This window comes from Motacilla alba, chromosome 2, assembly GCF_015832195.1.
Source record: "Motacilla alba alba isolate MOTALB_02 chromosome 2, Motacilla_alba_V1.0_pri, whole genome shotgun sequence".
Classification (NCBI taxonomy): Eukaryota; Metazoa; Chordata; class Aves; order Passeriformes; family Motacillidae; genus Motacilla; species Motacilla alba.
Genome location: NC_052017.1, coordinates 120,294,887 through 120,302,101, shown reverse-complemented (window position 1 = coordinate 120,302,101; position 7,215 = coordinate 120,294,887).

The following is a 7,215-nucleotide window of genomic DNA, read 5'->3' as shown; positions in this document are numbered from 1 at the left end:
CATTGGAGTTGAATTTCTTTTTAAATGTAGCTTATTAGATGGCAATTTTATGGGAAGATAACCAGTGCTGTGAACTGCAGGTGTGGCTCAATGTTTGTATGAGCCAGGAAAGAGGACAAAGTAGATTCTGTGATTATTATTAGTCACCTGTGAAGCTTGAGTGTCATCACTAAGGCAGCACAGAGAAGAGGGAGTTTTTGTCGAGTTTTAACAAGTGTTATGTGTCATGAAATAAAGCTTTGCATATGCTGCATCTGAAATGTAGGTTGTGCAATTTCTCTTCTGTGGGAGAAAGGTCACTGAGATTAAAAATAACCCAAAGAAAAACCAACCACAAAAAAATCTGTCTGTCATTACTATGTTACTGTTTTATGTTTACAGAATACAGGATTTTCTTCTCACGCTAAATGGGAGGAGATCAGAGTTGCGAGATCATGGTTGTTCTTTGACAAATGGAGTACTTCAACATTTTATCCTTTTGAACTTTCGTAATCAGACAGTTTTGAAGACGTGAGTCATGTAATGTTTTGTTGTCTCACATGTTGAGGGTAGAATTGGAAAATTAAATTAAAATTGTCCCTGAAATATGTGCTGCCTTTCAGATCAGTGAAAGTAACTACATGAGAGCTTCTAGATAAATTAAAATTTACAGTTCAGTGCTAAAGTTGCTAGTTTCCAGGATAGTTTTGTGGGACTAGTTTTTTGTGAATACATGAGTGGATTAATGCAATTCTGTATTTATTTGTAGTTAATTTCTTTCTTCAATTAGAAGTTACTTTGAAGTTAAAAAAACATACTGTTAATTCTATTAATTCATGTTGAAAACTGCCTTTTCAGGTGAGAATTCATAGCTAAGGCTTTTCTTCCCATGAAAAAAAAAAACCACTACTGGTATCCTATTTACACTAATAAAAAATGTATCTACCAAATCACCACTACACAAAACTATAAATAATACATAATCTCTATCTTATGTTGCTATGAATTCTTCTTACTCTGTCTAGCAAAACAATGGGATGCCTGTTATGCAGATTAAAGAGTTGTCAATTTTGGTTGGTATCACCAAGCTTAAAAAATATCTAGAATTTGAATGCATTTGGCACAAAGGATTTATTTTCTCTTTCTATACAGGGAAAAGCTTCCCGCATTACCATACTAAGCTGACATATAATGTTTTTCAGAAGTGACACTCTGTTTGAGTCAGAATTATTTGTAGTTTGCTACAAATGAAACATGAAAATGATATATCAATATTTAACACTTAAGCTGCTTTCACAGTTGTCATAAATATTTGACCTGTAATAAACAACTGTGACTTAAGGAGAGAACATCTGAAAATACTCAGCTGAAATAATCAACTGCTCACCCATTCTGTTTTTATATCATGGCTCTGGTTCATGGTAATTGTATCCCATATGAAGTCTTGTCTTTCCCGAGGGACATTAAATAAACTGACAGGCTGGACCAGTGTCATCTTGGTGTACAGGCCTGTGAAATTAAATTCTTCAAGCTCTGTAAGTAGTGTGCAGCATCCAGTAAGGACAGTGTGCAGTCTGATCTGCACAGTTGGAGGAATTGCTTCTCAGCCCCTGGGAACTGTGGTGGTTTATCACATATCTGTATCTGTAGAGATTACCCAAGATGCCTCTTCAGTAGTTTTATCTTGCTGCTAGGTTGGCAAAATCAAACAGCTACTTTATTTTGAAAATTCTTATCTTCTTTGTTGGTTATGAAGTCAGACTCACTTCTGTGCATTCCTAATAACACCATGAACTACGTATTCATGTAACTCTTGGAGTCACCTGAGAAGCCTCCAGATCACAGGTTTTAGAGATAAAATTACTAAATTATAATTAGGTTCAAATCTTGGGGGTATTATCACTGAGCAGCTCCTGAACACTTGGATTTGACAGTAATGAGACACAGTAATCAACAGTAACACATGGCTGTGGATGCTTTTGATCTGGAAGAACTTTTAATAATTACACAACATTACACTTTTAAATTCATCTACTTAATTGAGTATAGGTTCTACCCAGTCCTCATTAAATTTTTACAGCTTTTGTCTCTTAAAAGTTTTTATCTTTACAGCATTAAAAATAGTCAGAGGACTCCTGCTGTCTAAAAACATTAGGGATTGAATATTGGCTTGACAATTACTGCAAATTGGTAATTACAGCGCATGGTGCCAAACAATAGGACAAGAGGCAATGGGCAGAAACTGATGCACAGAAAGTTCCACCTGAATATGAGGAAGAACTTCTTTGTACTACTGTGTAGGTGACTGTGCATTGGAACAGGCTGCCCGGAGAGGTTGTGGAGCCTCCCTCACTGGAGATATTCAACGCTAAGCATTGTGCTCTTGTGCTCTGGGATGCTTCAGCAGGGAGGTTGGACCAGGTGACCCACTGTGGTCCCTTCCAACCTGACCCATTCTGTGATTCTGCATATTACTAAAGCAGGCAATTCCACCCCTTTCCCTAGCCCCATGTCCTGCTTCTTGCACTGCAGTAATTACAACTGTAATTATAACTGTATCGCCACATAATATAAAATATTAGAAATATCAGAAAATTCTTTTCTGATCTGATGGAAATTACATGGGTAGTTTAGTCTTCCTGTGGATAAGCTGAAAGCCACAGATCACTCAGCAGCTTCAAAATTGTCAAATCCTAAACAAGAGAAGAAATGGAGGCATATGTAATCTGAGAATAAGATTACCCTCTCCTGCAGGAACTGCCCTTGTAGTAGCTTATGAATAAGGTGAGACTTTTCCTTAGCATCTTTTCATCTCTTTGAAAGTCCTGGAAGGGAAATGACATTTTGCCTGTTACTATTAAGAACTAAGATGAAAATTAAATATACTGGTGATGAAAAACCTACATAATCACTAAAGAATAAATCAACAATAAAATCTCAACAGCTCAAAGTTATCTTGCAATTTTAATTTTGTTTTAATAGCCTATTTTAATTTTTAGCTATGTGTGCAATTTATTACTTTTATATTCTTGATATAATATTGTATTCGTTTGATTCTGCATCTTTAGCTGATGGTTTCTGCAGGTGCACCAAGCTTGTTTATAAGATGATCTTCATTCCCTTCCTAAATCGGCAGGTAGGAGTGGAAGAAGCAGCTGGCACAATTACTCTGAGGGGCAGGGAGTCCTCCATGCTCAGAAGGTGCAGTCTCCTGGCACTGCAGATTACAGGTGTGATGCCACTCAAGTAATGAGGGGAGTTACCGTGAATGTACAGTTGCCTTCTGTGTAAGGAGACAAGATGAGAAGCTAAAAAGTACAGTGGACACAGGCAAAAGAAATTGAGCTCTCGTGTCATTTTAGCACCAGGAATCATAAAGGAGCACGTAGTGACAGTTCAGTGTGTAGAAAAATGATACAGAAAAAAAAGGTGAGAACAGAGGAAAAAATATTTGGTGACATTTGAAAAAATTATGGACAACATGGGAATAGAATGTAAAATTATAGGGACCCTAATTAAGAATTATATTTTACCTTTGTGAAACTGTCTTGGTATATCAGAAAATTATCTAATAAATGCAGTTTGAACATTAGTTGCATTTTTCCTGAAAGTATAACATTTTGCAAACTCTGAAGAAAATTTGCATTTTTAGGTCAAGTTCAAGAATATTTACCAAAAAAATTTTAGTAGGAGGTACAATTTCATTATTTGCTCCATATGTTTTCAATATGTGAGTCATAATCATGTAGTTGATCAGATCAGTGTAAGATAGCCTCTGAAATAATGAAGATAACAGATTAAATTAAATCTTACACCATAAGCTTTGAATATTTGGGACCCAGGACTCTGATCCTTGAAATCTCTGGTGAAACTTAGGTTGACTGGTGAAAGATCAGACTGCATGAGCGAAACACTAAAGTAAACCAGTTATTGTGTCATCCATCTTTATATCTGCAACAGATTAGGAAAGGTTAACTGCAAAAGTGTTTTCTTCTATGTTTTGCATATGTAAAGGTCAAAACTGAAATGAAAACCAAATTACAATAACTTACTCCTAGTGAAATCTACCCTCTCTGGGAATTAGGGCCTTTGCTTAGTGGGATTACTGGATAACTTAAGAAGATACTGATACTGATATATTCTTTCTGGGAGTCTGATAATAGTGTTTGCTTTCTTACCGTGCTTATGGGACTGATTCCCTAATCCCTATAGCATTATGCACTGTACAAAAACATCTCTGCAAGCCAGGTTACTAAGAAATGAGGAAAGGGAAAAAACTCAATAAAAGACAGGGATAATTCTCCAGATTCCCCTATTCCCATGATGACAAGGACCTAAAAAAAATGTTTCACATATATATTAGGCATTGCATGAAACCTAAAAAAACCAAGCTGTGACAACAGTGATAAAAGACACCTTTGGTAGTCCTGTAAGAACAAACTCAAAGTACATTTAGGGATGGGGTGATTCTGCCCACAAGTTTCAACTGCAGTGTAATGCTTTAATTACTTACATGCCCCGTTAAGATTGACTAGGTAGTAATTAACTCATGCTCTATTTATATGCAGGGCAAACTATCCCTTGCTTTTCATGCCTGCTATCCTCAGGAATAGGATTTGCAGCATGGATGAAATTATCTCAGTAAACAATACTTCAGTAATAAACACAGTAGGTATCTTGTTTTTAATATTGAAAAGCCCTGTGTGATAGATAAAAAAGATTTATTGAGCATAAGGGTGGTTAAAAGCTATGATTTTTTTTTTTTTTGCAAAAGTGCCTTTTCATCCAGAGATAATTTTCCTTTATTACAGAGTAGAAGTCGTATTTGTACTGAATACAATTTGCCTAAGACCACAAAGCTGATCTTTCCATGCAAAACCAGCTTGCAGTCTGTGAAGTGTTCTGGCATTCACAAGCTTATGTTGCTTTATATCTTCTGACCTTCAACAGGGTTTTCTGGAAGAGGCTTAAGAAACTGAATATAATGGTTTGAAATCAGTTGCATCTCACTGTGATTACATCAACACAGATAGTCAATATGTCCATGTTTATAACCGAACACATGTCCGTTGCTTAAACTTGATGTTCTTGCTGTCTTTGTGGCATATGGCATTAAGAGATGTATTTTAGGATAAACATATGTTTGGATCATGCAAAACAACGGTAACTAGTAAAACAGAAATGTTCCACTTAGTGCTGTAACAGCCTAAGTTTATTCTGAAGAACTGCAGGAAAGAGAAACCTTTACCAGCTCTATACATCTGCTTAATGCAACAAATCCTCTGCAACCTAAATGGTCTTGCAAATTCGTAATAAATACTGACTTCCAGGGAAAACATGGTTGAGCAATGTCAGGTTGCATGGCATCAGGAGCCCATAGTTTGCGAGTGAGAATTGAATTTAGAAGACAAATGCAACTTACATGATTGTGAAATATGCCAATCACTTGGTTTTAAAATTTTAGAAGTTTAATAGTGATAAAATGGTTACAAAAATAGCAATATAATTAGAGTGATAAAAATTTGAACAATTAAGATTAGGACAATACAAGACAATAAGAACAAAGAATTATGGATGGTCCAGGTACCTTTTCTGGGCAAAATAAGCCTGAAAAAGGACACCCATTAACAGAGGATTAACCCTTAAAAACGATAGCCTGTTGCATATTCATACACCTCATACATGACGCATAAAGTCCATTCAAACAAAGGATTCTGTCTGGTCAGCGTCAGCTTCTTCAAGACTGAGCAAGGCGGGAAGAAGTTAGTTTCTTCTGATAATGGAGCAATAAATCCTCTTTCCCTGGAAGATTTAGGTGTCCTGTGGCTGCTATCTGGTGCGAGTACCTCATTCCTGTCTTTAAAAAAATATCCCACATACATAGTTTCTATTTTAACACTATGTTATACCTTAAACTATATTTGAGAATATTAATACAAAATAACTTTATAACATAACATAAACAATATTCATCCTAATTTTTGTGAAAAGCCAATTATAAAATACTCATTTTTCACAATGATGATACTTTTCCCATCCTTACTTTTGGTAGGCTAACTTCCTTTCCTACTCAAAAATCAACAAATATTGATTCTGTCTTCAGCAAATTCCTGCAAAACCAAGGGGCTTGCTCACTTCTGCAGCTACCTCACAGGGCAAGGATACTCCTGCTGTCTTCTTCTGTTTAAAGGGTTCTGCCTTTTAAGCAAACCCCAAAGTTTGTCTGCTTGCTTTAGTATCAACAACAGTATTGATGCTGGATAAAAGTTTGAAACTGATGCTATGTTGTGCTAAGGTTTTGTTTTTCCTCCAGTTAACTGTTTTCAAAGTTAGGGATATTAAAAACATACCAGAAGGTGAGACTTGTACATAAAGGCAGTACTTGCATCACACTAAATAACAGGGTTGGACAAGGTAGACAGGATTTTGGGTGCAGAAGCCTCCTAGAGGTCTAAAATTAAAGATTTCAAAGGTAATACAAACTGCAAACGATAGTTCAATAATTAAATTTTTGCTTATAAGGCCATCTCTGAAGAAAAAATCAGGGCTACCACTGGAGCAGAGGTGACACGAGGATTTTTTAACATCATCAGAAAGGAGAGGGGTGAAGGGACAGAGGAAGGGGCTTCAGTGTTTTTGGAATGTGCAGCATGAGCAGTGGGAAGATGGGGATTATAATGACCTATAAAATGAGTTTCTCTGTTAAATCCTTAGTTTTACATAACCACTGGGATTACAAATTTTATAGGTTGTCTTTGGATAAACATTTTGTAGATTTATCTTGAGGATCCGTTAAGTCTGAAATACTACAGCAGAAATAACAGCTTTATGAAGCGTGTTTCCGCAAGTTGTTTAATTTATTGACTGCACGCAGTCACTCTACTGAGTGCTGCCTGTTTATTTTCACCTACACAGATATGGCAAAATCATCTGGTGCAAAGGACAGCGATTATTCCAGTCCAGGAAAGGAAAACGTAGAATCCAGAAATGCTCCGACTTAAAATACGCACACGTTCATTTGGACTCGTACACCATCAGACACCAGTGCAGGAAAATCAGCCGACCCGTGGCAGAGCGGCACCGAGGGACGTGCTCGGAAGGAGAGGCGCTCACCGGAGAGCCGCGCACCCCGCGCTGCCCCGCAGCCCTTCAGCCCCGGCCGCCGGAGCACAGAGCCCCGCGGGCCTGGGCCCAGCCCGGGCCGACCTGCGGCGGGGTCTAGGGAGCAATGGGACG